This window comes from Hevea brasiliensis, chromosome 13 (assembly GCF_030052815.1).
Source record: "Hevea brasiliensis isolate MT/VB/25A 57/8 chromosome 13, ASM3005281v1, whole genome shotgun sequence".
Classification (NCBI taxonomy): domain Eukaryota; kingdom Viridiplantae; phylum Streptophyta; class Magnoliopsida; order Malpighiales; family Euphorbiaceae; genus Hevea; species Hevea brasiliensis.
Window position 1 is genome coordinate 1,399,097 of NC_079505.1, and position 12,699 is coordinate 1,411,795.

The following is a 12,699-nucleotide window of genomic DNA, read 5'->3' on the forward strand; positions in this document are numbered from 1 at the left end:
TATTTAGTTGAATACATTAGATTTGTTCCTTTTTTTTTTTAGGACTTTACTGTAATACATCAAATTGTTAATTTTTTTTATGTGTCTGCTGTAAATCTATGCCTTGTGATGCTTGAACCTTGATGTTGAATGTGATAAATGTGCTGTGAACCTTGCTATTGCTTGCTTTTGTTTTCCTTCGGAAGATACGAACTTTTTCCATTGCTTTTGTTTATCTCTACATATTTACTCTTTAAACTAACTATTTTTAATAACCTCCTCCTCTCTCTTCTTTTCTATACATATAAATCAGGACACATGATGAAATATTATCTATCCTTCAAATATTGTTTTCCCTCGGAGATCAGTTATCTTGGGAAATGAAGATGTTGGTGGTCACTCTAATCAACTATGCAATAGCTATGGCAATTGAACATGAACTCCAAACTCATCCCAACTCAAATTATAAAACATGTGCTAGAAATATTCGTCTCCTATTGGGTTGTATGGCAATTGTGCTATCGGCTTTGATTCATGTTCTCATCTATGGTGTGTTACTTCTAAGTTTATGGGTCTACTTGGTTACACGAGTAGCATGCAACCCATATCAAGACTTATGTCTATTAGTAGGTGAAGATTTGCAACACTTAAAGGAGCTAGCTGAAGATGCAATCCAAAAGCTATTTGGTAGGCAGGAGTAAGCCATCAAACCAATTGTCTAGTTAAGTATGTCATTCTAATAAACCTATTTTGTCATTACAATTTTAGATCTCCCTATAAAATGTATGATTTTAACAATAATTTTAAAGGTTTAAATGTGATAGTTTAGACCATATTGATGTATCTTGAGTTGTAGAAATAATATTTAGTTATAGAATTTTGAAAGGATGTTCATTGAAATTCTGAATTTATTTATATATCTATTACATTTTTAAATCTCCCTCTCTCATTTGTAAATTCTTGATGCAAAGAGGATTGTGATTTATGTGTTATTTGTAGAGAGAGATAGAGAGAGGGAGAGAATTTTTTACTAAAATTTTTTTGAACAGCATTTAATTACAGTATTTCAGTTGTAGAAATAATAAAATTACTCATCCCCCTCATCACAGCAAAATACCCATCTCATTTCCAGGGTGTGTTTGAGAATAACATTGGTTATTGAATCTATATTCAAAACTCGTAAATCAAATTGTGTTGATCTTAGTCCCAAGCTTCGGATAGTTTCTTCTTGGCTTAGGACCTGCATATTTAAATGGGTAGCTTGGAACTCATACCAAGATCTTTACCATTTGCTACTCCTAGCATTTGATGAGTTGAAGAAACTTTCATGAAGTTCATTTTAATTAGTAAAAACTTAATAGTTTCAGTCATCTCTGGGCTTTCCGGCAATTGTGCAACTTGTTTGGATTCTTTTCCCATCTTTGGTGTGTTACTTTGAGTTTATGAGTCTACATATTTATACGAGTAGCATGCAACTCATATCAAAACTTATGTCTATTACTAGGTGAAGCATTGCAGCATTTAAAGAACCTAGCTGAAGATGCAATCCACAAATTGGATAGGCTCACTAAATTTGTTAGATATGGTAGGAGCGAGTCACTAAATCAATTATCTAGTTAAGTATATCATTCAAGTAAATCAGTTTTATCTTTACAATTTTAGATGTCTCTACAAAATATTGCAGAATTTTTGATAGAGCGTTTATTATTTTCAATACACAAAAAAATAAATAAAAGTACACATAGCAAGCTTGAGCTAGCAACAAAACAAAATGAGATAAAAAGTCAAAACAAAGCACACACTGGCCAAAGAGAAAGATCAAGTAATCAATGACAAGATAACAGCAAAGGTAACAAAACTCAACACCAAAACTGAAAGACACAGCAGATGTATCTTAACTTCCTCAAGAAAACAAATTGGCTTAGCCCACAAAAACAACAGCCAAGATGTGATTCTCCTGAGAAAAAAAAAATTACACTGGACCTTGAACAATTGAACCAGCAAGAAGCAAGAACACTTCGCGAAGAGAATTGGAACCCACAAAGCATGAGGACAATCAACCAATAGAACTCTTTAAGGCTCTAAAAACCAGAGAACATGAATGAAAATGCGCAGAAACATTCAAGCTCACCTCAAATCAGAACTAGATATTCCAACAGACATATCCCAACAAAGAAGAAATAGAGTAAATAAAATTGAGGAAAGTTAAGAAAAAGAATCACCACTCAACATAGAGTTAAAAAAAGAAAAATTCCACAACCGATTTTACTACTCCAACACCAATTAGAAGACTCAAATGTAACACATTAATAACACCTCAAACAAGTCAGTTTCAAAAACCCCAAGAATAAAAAAAATAACAATAATAAAGAGACCAGCAGCACCCAATGACAGAGCAAATCAAATTGCAGCATTAGAGCAATGAACCTGATAAGATTTAATCTGATTTAAGAAAAATAACAATGTTGCCTCATCCGATTCAGAATTCGTCAAATCCAATTCCTTCCCAATCCCCAACATAGTTGCTTCAGAATTTACATCCAAACCCGCATCATCTCGAGAAGTTTGGTCCTTTGCATGTCTAAGAATAACTCAACAAATGTCACTCTTGTCCAGTTGTTCAGTCAGACAATTTCCACATTCGGTTTGAGGGAGACATCAGTAAAACTACTTCCACCTTCTCGATTGGTCCTACCCACTTTAATTTGTTTTTGTCCCTTCTTGCCTCCCCTGTTCAATTTGGGTGAGAAATATAGCAAATCAAAGAGAAGCTTACGCTTGCCCCACTGCTTGAGGATTCTAGAGGCTCAAGTTTTGAAAGGAAGCACACCGTAGTTTTTATCAGCTGAAATGGATGAGTTTTTGTCAGTTGAAATGGATGTTGGTAAGAGAGGCTCACCTGAAATTTCATGTCTAGATATTCTTCATGATTTGGGCTGTTATAAGGGATGAGATCCGAGTTTTGATTAGAAGCCCGTTATATTGTGAAAGCTCATTAGCCATGGGCTCCTTATTAGTAGCCCAACCATTACTCTGTAGCTCGCAATCTTCCAAATTAAGGGGAGATGGAAGAGAGAGAGTCTCATAATTGTTATGGTTCTCCAAAAGCTCAAGTGAGATATCCAGTAAGATACCAGGAGGGACCCCATCATACTAGTTACAAATAGGATGAAGGCCATGTAGCAACTCTCCACTCTTGGAAGCCTCATAACAATCTCCCCTTAATAAAGAATCAGATGATTTGGCCTCACTCACTTGGTGACTCGGAATATCAGACTCGTTCTTCTTGAGTATTGCCATTGATGAAATCTGTTTCAGGGAATGAACTCTCGCTCGAGGAACTCACCATTGGTGACATATTAGAGGCGATGAGAGCTTCACTGCAATTGTCTTCAATAGCCGTCATAGGAAATTTAGAGTTTCCCATATATATTCAGAGATGAGGTTGATATAAGCACTCTTGCAATATTTAGTCTATCCAAATGTTGTTCAGATATTTTAGAATCCCAGTGCTGCGGAAAGTTTTCTCTCTTTTAAATGACTCTCAAACAGAAAATGTTTCAATTATGCAACAACATAAAATTACAGAATACAAAGACTTATATTGAGCCGGTTGGCAACCAAAAAACTAACAAGCAATGTGATTGTTAGAACAAATTAGTCTTAGAACTCTTCATCGACATTACCTGCATATAAATTTTGAGATCTCTTTATAACCTTTTAGATTATCTGGTCTCAATAATTTTATAATATGAAAATATTTACAAGTTTTGGATATTGATGCAAATTTAATATCTAACAGAGTTGAATGACAAAAAAATGTCCATACAACAAAACACCAATTAATTCAGAATTAAGATTTAGTTATTATTTATTTGTATTTATAGTTTTGAGGTTGTTCTTGAATTTGTCACACAGTATTAGACTCCAACTCATTTTCTTTGTCATTAACTCTTCATAATCTCTTAAGTCTTTGTACTCTTATAGGGCTTGCATTTCTAACACTGATCAAAGTTATTTGAGCTCTTTCAATGGACTAGGTCCAGCCTATGAAAAATAAGGGTTGTCATTAGAAATTGCCTTGAAAATCAGGGAATTGGGGCTAGAGTTATAGCCTTACCAAATCCTTGTGTGGCTTTGGCTTATAACAGATGGGCTTATTAAAAAATATTGGAAAAATTATTATTTAATTTTTCCATTTTAACAAATCTTACAATTTAGTTCTTAAAAAATATATTAGTTAATTGTTATATTTTTGTTTCGTCTATTATTTAGTCCTTTTTTCCAGTTTAAATCAAGTTTTCTGTCCGTCAATGTATTTAAAAGAAAGAAATTACTATTATGAGAACTAAATAGTTCAAAAACTTATAAAACAGAGTGACTATATAGTTGTATTTTCAAAATTACAAGGACTGAATAAAATTTAAACTAATGCCTGAAATGACCAGAGAGACCAAAAAGTAAACAAAACAAAAATATAGAGCCTAATCCTAAAGACTATTGTATAAAATCTTTTTGGTAGAAGGAAGCTAATTGAAAATCCTATTGTCTATGTGCAATGTGGCTTCTTTTAATAATATATTGGTTTAACTTTGCTTTGAACCTTAAACTCTTAACTTTTTGCCATCATTGATTCAATAATAAGAGCAGATTTAAAAACTGTATTTTAAATTAAAAATGTTTTGTGGGTAGTGGGTTATGTGATGTGGGATTGTCAAACTTATAGATCTTATTTTATGCACCCTAATCAAGATTATTATTTGATTAATTAATTTTTATATTTAGAAAATATTTGGACGTTAAAATTCAAATTCTTTTAGCTTAAAAAATTATATGAAATGTGCGTAAAGAATCAAATATGATGCTTTTTTGTATTGGAAATAGACAAAGGGGTGGGTTTAAACCTTTTGTTGTTCTGTTGCTCTCTATCATAAAATTTCTAGAAATAACTCCTAACAAATTATTTACACCTTTGAACTACTGTTAGATTTTAAAATTAAAAAGTGAATTATTGCTCCATTCTTATCCACGTGAGACGGTCGAAGCTTTGTTTAGTTTGTAGAATTAAATAACATGGAAATTAAATATTCTATAGATTAGCTATTAGTCACTAAATTTGTAATTCAGAAGAATATATATCCCATCCAATAAAAATGTTTTTTTGTTTTTTTTAATAGCAGAAAGATAATAATTATTGCATATTAAAAGTTTTGATAAAAATATTAAAAACAATGAAATAACTATTTCTTGATATTATTTCCATCTTTTCATATGCTATTTCATAAACCAAACAGAGCAGAGTAAAATAACTTATCTACATATCCCACTAATGATCAGGCCTTGTATAGTAACATTAGTGCTGTTAACTGTTTTAGTAGCTGTCAATTGTTTTACCAGTTGTTAGTTATTAGATATTAGTCATTTAAAGCAAAAGTATTCAGTTAAAATGACTAGGGGAGAGCATTCGGTCAGTTCGGTTCCGAACCGAACCGAATACAAAAAATCGAAAAATCGAATCGCTTAAAAATATAAACTAAACTAAACCGATCACCCAAGGATAACCGAACCGAACTAAATCGAAAAATAATGATTTGGTTCGGTTCGGTTCGATTTCGTTGCATTAAATCAAAAATATTAGAATTTTTATTCTTTGGGCTAGGCTTTGCATCTTGGGCATTGAGGCTTATGCATCTTGGGCTAAAAAATTATTTGGCCCATTTTATTATTTGGTTTAATCTGTTTAATCAATTTTAACCGATAAAAAACCAAACCGAACTGAAAATTGAACATATTAAAAGTTACAAATCGAAACGAACCGAACCGAACCGATTGAACTAAAAAACCGAACCGATTGAACAGAAATGCTCAGTTCGATTCGGTTTTTTGATTCACACCGAAAACTGCACAGGCCTAAAAATGACTGTTGAATTAGTTACTAAATGTAAAAATAATGATATTATCTCATTGACTTCAGTCAAATCACTCACTCAACCTCTAAAATCTATAAGAAGTAATTTTTCATGAATCACCCCCATAACCTTTAAGAGCTAGTATAAATGCTATGCTACTGAACAATATATATAAGAGATGAGTCAAAATACTAAACACCACCTTAAAAGTTATTGCCAATCAGGACTTTAATATAACCAAACTACATAGAGCATGAAAGAGGCTACAAATTAAGGGTCCATAGTTTTCGATTCTAATTAAATTGAACTGAATTCATTCGAATTTTGTCTATTTTTTCATTATTGATTTTGATTTTGTTCATTTTTTAAAGAAGTTTCAATTAATCGATTTGGTTTAATTTATTTGATCAAAAGATCCAACTAACTGAACTGACTAAAATTTAAAACCCATAAGGGAGCTTAAGCCTAAGTGTTAACCCATATATAGTCCCATGTTTGCCCAACCTCAATAGGCCTTGCCATGGTGTTAAGTCTCCATCTTTAGTTGAATCAGTTGTTCTACTCTATAGACTTCTATTTGCCTCCCTCACCCACCCTCGTCCTTCACTCTTAACTCTTTGTCTACATCCAGTTGCCTCATTCCGTCCTTGTCAGCTGTCTTACCGCTTCCCTCACACTCGCTCTATCTGTCTCATCCTTGTCCCTCACTGTCTCTATCTGTCTCGTCAACACTTGGCCTCCTTCACCCACGCTCTCTATCTGTCTCACCCTCGTTCGCTTGCTCTATCTCACCCCTGTCCCTTGGTCTTTGTCTCGTCAACGTTGTCTAGTCTCCCTCCCTCTCTTCACAATTCCTTTGTCATTTGGTCTGAGTTTCAATGGATTGTGATTATTGGGTTTTGTTCAACTATTGACACTAAACAACAACGTTTTGTGATTTTTGGTTCGATTAAAAAAATGATGAATTAAACCGAACTGAACCAATTTGATTCAGTTTGATTCAATTCTACTATTGACTTTCATTTCATAAGATTTTGATACAGATCAATTAGGTTTGGTTTGGAAACGAACATATCGATTGCACAACCCTATTTGCAATTATTTCGATTGTCCTCATCTTATAGTATCAACAATAAAACCGATGACGAATTGAAATCCCTTGTATAAAACCAAGTACCAAGAACTTGATGCACTTGTTATTCATTTACAAAAATGGGGGGATTGAGTACTTGAAGATCTTGCCTAAGTTTGTGAGTGCATGATTGTACTTGACACTGAACATGAAACTTGTGATTAAGGCATCAGGACACTCACATTTTAAGATTATCATGAAGCAATTGGTGGAAATGATGCATAGCTTTCTCAACTGTGGGAGCATATCTACTGCTACAATATTCTGGAGATTCAAGACGACTTTGAACGCCTTCACAAAGCATAATATCCTCAATCTGAAAATCATGTATGAGCCCTAAAGATCTGCAACATAGCTAGTAATTTTACAAGAAAGAACTGTAATCTATCTGTACCTGTACTCTTTCACTATCTACTACTCCTTTCAATGCAAGCTTTGTCATCCTGAGGAGACATATTAATATAGATATCATTAGATTGGGTTCCTGTTAATTACATTCAGTAATTAATAGCACGCATGTCAACAATTTAAGTATGTGTTATTGGTTAAAACCAAGGCAACTACTTAGTTTAGCATCTATGAGACAGACAGAGAGAGAGGGGCAGTCACAATATTTTTAGATCTTAAATAACATAGTGCAGAATTAGTAAACTTGAGATGGTACCTTGTGATAAGCCTCAATAAAGTAGTCAAATATCACTTGGCATTTTCTGGCTCCGAGAAGCAGCACAAGGTTGGTGTCCATCCAAGGCCCATATCTGTAAGACCCAAAAATGGTTCAAAGTACAAAAGAATGGGAACAACAAATAAATCAGTCATTATTATTACATCTTCCACCCAATTACGTACCAGTTAATCATGAAATTAGGATAAATGAAAGCACATAGAGCTTTTGATCCAAGCTAAACAAAATCATCTTCACTTCTAGCTGAGCCACCTTCACATCTTTGGATACTGACCTTTTCGTATATCTATCTAAAAAAAAGTAGTAATTTAGGTGAAGGACAACCGCACTTACTATGAAATGTCAAAAAAAAAAATGACGCTTTTATGTAATAAATTGGGTTAATTTCATTAAAGGACATTTTTGTTGCTCAATTTCAATTTGTATAAGTAAAAAAGCTCAAAGTTTGATTTTGATTCAAGAAGATTGCTTCTACAAAATTTTTGTAGACATTTAGCCAAATTCTTTATGTGACGATAAAATATAATAGCTCTAAGCCTACAAAAATGTATTTGAAAAATTTTACTTGGTTATCATGTAAAAAAATATTATTTATATTTTATCAAAATCTAGCATTGATGATTTATCGAAATAAATTAAATTTGGGAATTTTACTGATAATTGAAATTTAGTGAAAATGCTGAAATTGGAGACCATGAGCAAAAATCATGGCAGTCTTATAGATCTATCATAATCAAGTGCTACAATTGATAAAGCTAAAACAAAATGTTCAAGAATGACAAGGAAGCGCGAGAGGCATACTATGGTGGAGTAAGAATCAAGCTTCAAACCAGATGCCAAATCTTTATGTGCATATGGAACATGGTAGCCACCATCTAATTAGTTGTCGCAAAACATCTGAAAAGGAAGAAGGGGAATTAGCAGTCCATGAAATCAAGTCACACAATGCAATTAATGGATATTGGTTTCAGTGTCTTAAGTCTACTGTAGAGTGAGCTCATTGCCAAGGATGATGAATATATGAATTAATTCACCACGAGAAAACATACAAAGAACTGAAAGGGACCTCATTCACCTTAAATAAATGGGCTCCTGTCTAAAATTATTGCTATTAAAATCAAATGCCAAAATTCAGTAGTACACTTATATTGAAGCATCTTACCTTCCAGTTACATTCAATATTGTATACACATCTACAAACATAACTCAAAGAAAAATCAACTCCATTGGTTTTCAGTGTATCAGAACAGCTACCAAGCCATTCATTTTCCACCATATTGCCATCAACTTCCTGATAAGGTGAATTCTCTTTGCCCACATTGAGAAGAACAAATGGCCCCCAAGTAGCTACATTTAGTGGAACAAGCCCAAACTCTTATGCTCCAAGCAACAGAAATTAACTAAATTATCCATTGATCATTAATTTGCCATATATTAATGGAAAATGATTACTACTCTAACATTTCAGCAAACATTTACATTGAAATTTTGCATTCCTGTTATTCTTGTTGTTTAAGAAGTGCTCCATCTAAACCATAAGTCCAAGCCTGCATAAAAAGATTGGATACACATTAAATCATGAACTAGCTTATTATAAGAATAGATGCTAAAATTCAGTATATTCATATGGCAAAGCAAACTCAATTCCTTCAGTTATGAATTCTATATATTTAAGTTATGGTTTAAGGGAGGAAATGAAATGAAAAGAATAGGAGATATTACCCATGGTAACTTCTTAAATCCTAGAGAGATGTAAGGTTGTAAACAGTCATATATTATGTGCTAGTGAATAATGTAAAGCTTGGCTGGAGGAAAAGAAAATGTATGATAGAAAATAGACCAAGAAAAAAACAAATACCACAGTGGCACAGCCTAACATTGCTCCCACTAGTTTGATGATGTAGCACTTGAGGTTAGAATTCATCAATCCAATTCAACTAAATAAGCAACATTAGAAAATTTAGCAACCAAACTGTGTTTCAAAATCTAGGTGCCACTGCTATGCTAACAAACCATGGTCAACTATAAAAGTTCCAACCTTGTCCACCTTCGAAGTGGACTGATTTAAGCATTGTCTACTGTCTTCTTGTTGGCTCAGAGAAGGAACGCCTAACCCGCCACTAATCACTTAATGAATCACTGGAGCAATTATTTTGGTTTATATCCATCACACAAAAGCTGTTCCTAATCTAAGACGAACCACGATGTTTTGGCAACAATCCAGGATGAATATATATACATACACAATATACATACATACATATACATATATGACATGTCCCAAACCTTTTCCACCTGATGCATCTCTCCATAATATGAGGCCTTGTAACCCATGTATCCAGATCATTAAACTTTGATCATCATTTACCTATGATATGAATTTGCCATATCCTCTTTATTAACAATGTGGTGAATCACAAAGCACTATTGCAAGAGATATATATAGCTGAACCTATACTATTCTTTGTTTATGATCAAGATCAAAAAAATGCAAGAAAAAGGGCTGAGGGAATTCCAAAATGTTTGCATGAAGCAGCACAAATAAAATCCCATGGTAAGGGCATACAAAGCAAGACTTTTTCCCACTTCCCGATGCAAGAAGAGAGCCATGATGGCTGCACACATTGTGAAACGCATGAACCTTGCCATCATCATCTCAACACACAAGAAATTCTATATTTCCGAATCTGCCAGAGTTAATCCTCCATTAGGTTCTCAGAAAACGGGGAAAAAGATTGGTTGAAATGCATACAAATGGAAGTCATATTCAAGCATTTCCCTTTCTTCTTCTAAGAACCTAATGGAGCCCAAATGATTAGCAACATTTAAATGACAGCATACTGAAAGAAAGCAAGAACAACAAAAAATAAAAAGAACCAAATTTTTTACCAATATAAATGTACCCATCGTGAAAAAGCCACGAGGATCCTTTATCTGTTCAGTGTATCCTGAAATTCAACATACAACCCAAAATTGGTAAATAAGATTCTACTTCTCCTGTGTTACGATATGTTTGATGTATGCTAATCGCTAGGAGTTGAAGCCTCCACTTTATGCATAATGAAAATACAAGGCAAACCCAATTATGCTCTGAATTCAATATTTCAATTTAGTCTTAAATTGCCGTATTTGATAAAATCATACCAAATTATCAAATTTTTTGTGTTATTAACTATTTTAAGCAACTTGAGACTCTTTTTTTTTTTAAAAAAAAAAAAATAAAAAAAAAACTAACCAACAGCTTGCCATCCTCCATAGAAGATACGATGGAGCTCATAATCGTAAAATGAAGGGTCGGTGTACCAGGATCTGGGTGGAGTCAGGGTTTTCTCTATCGGAATACGAGGGTCAAATTCATTGACGAGTTTCTGACAATGAGTATGGAGAGAGCTTGGATTGTGAAGAACACAGCATGAGACCTTGAAGGGCCGATTTTGAGCAAGAAATGAAGTATGATTTTTAGGTTGAAGCCTGCGACTGGTGATGAGCTTCAAAGGGATCACTGCGGTGGCAATGGCCATTGTCTTCGCTACGACGGTTGCTTCAAAGTAAACGACATCGACATTCCAGTGTACTCGTGTCCTTCAGTTCTTGTTTTGGTGCTAAGAAAATCTTTTTATATTTTTTAATCGTTGATGCCATCCTTTTACAAATTTTTTTTTTCCAAGGGTTTACGGTGAAAGAGCAAGGCCTCGACGATGGTTTGCTTTTGTCTCTGTGTAAAGTGGGCTTTGATTCATTGACAACGATGATTCACTGACAACGATGATTCACGGCTTTGACCCTATGTTTAGATATGGGAAGGAAAAGAAAAATAAAGGGAAAATAAATTTATTTTATTTGCATTTAAACATAAAAGGATAAAATAAGAAAATTTTTTTTCTTATATAATTTTCTTTCTCCTTTCATGACTTGTCCAAATGAATTATTAAAGTCCGAGTCTTATAGAGAGAAAAGCTAAAAAAGAACAATAATTAAAATTATAAAAAAAATAAAATTTTTATGAAAAAAAATCAATTATATCCATTATTATTAGAAAAATTATATATTAATATTTGAAATAAAATAAAATTTTTATTTAAATATTTGTAAATTTTAATTACTAAATTTTATTTAATATCAAAAAATTATTAAAAAATAATTTTTTTAATTTAAGTTTCGTTTAGATTAGAAAAAGGGTGAGTTATTTTTTAATAATTATATTAATATATATAATTAATTATTCACTAGAAAATTATTTAAAAAATCTAAACATTTATTTTTAAAAATGTTTCTTATATTTAAAATTTAAGGGTTTTAATAATAATAATAATTTATAAATAATCGTATAAAAATAACTAAAAGAATAATTTTAATGACATTTTATGTAAAAAATAAAATTAATTTGTGCATAGCAAGGATTCACTTCTCTTATTATACAAGCTACAATGCCGTGTGGGTATTTTTTTTTATTAAAATTTTTACAATATTACAAATAAATGAAAAATTTTTACATGTATATATATTAAATGAATTTTTTTTATACACTTAAACTATATCTATATAAATTGTCTGGAAAAAAAATATAATGCTATGATTTTATAAATTAATAGGCTAAAATAATTTTGATAGGTAAAAATTTTGTCTCAATTTCTATAAATTTTGTTAGAAAAAAATTTATAAATTTTGTCTCAATAATTTTGATTTTTTATTTAAATCAAGGAATTAAGAAATTTAGCTCATAAATTTTAATTTTTAAATTAAATTAAGCTGAACTTTATCGGCTAATTTAAACAAAGACTCCTTCACCCCATTTTTTTTTCTTTTTCAAGTGATTAGTGATAAATTACAAAATAATTTTTTTTAATAAATTATAAGTATTTTCTAGTCTAATGAGTTAAGTCTAATCCTGTTCACATTGGATCGAATATTCCTTGTAAAACACTCCTTGTAAAAGTTTTCCTCATTCATAAGGATTGAATATTCGACTTTTTATATAGAAATTGAGATAAAAT

At 32.1% G+C, this 12,699-nt stretch overlaps 1 pseudogene; it reads right to left on the minus strand.

Moving 5' to 3' along the window:
* Positions 1 to 1,781: 1,781 nt before the first annotated feature.
* Positions 1,782 to 11,226, minus strand: LOC110648880 (choline monooxygenase, chloroplastic-like; annotated as a pseudogene).
* Between the last annotated feature and the right edge of the window lie 1,473 nt (positions 11,227 to 12,699).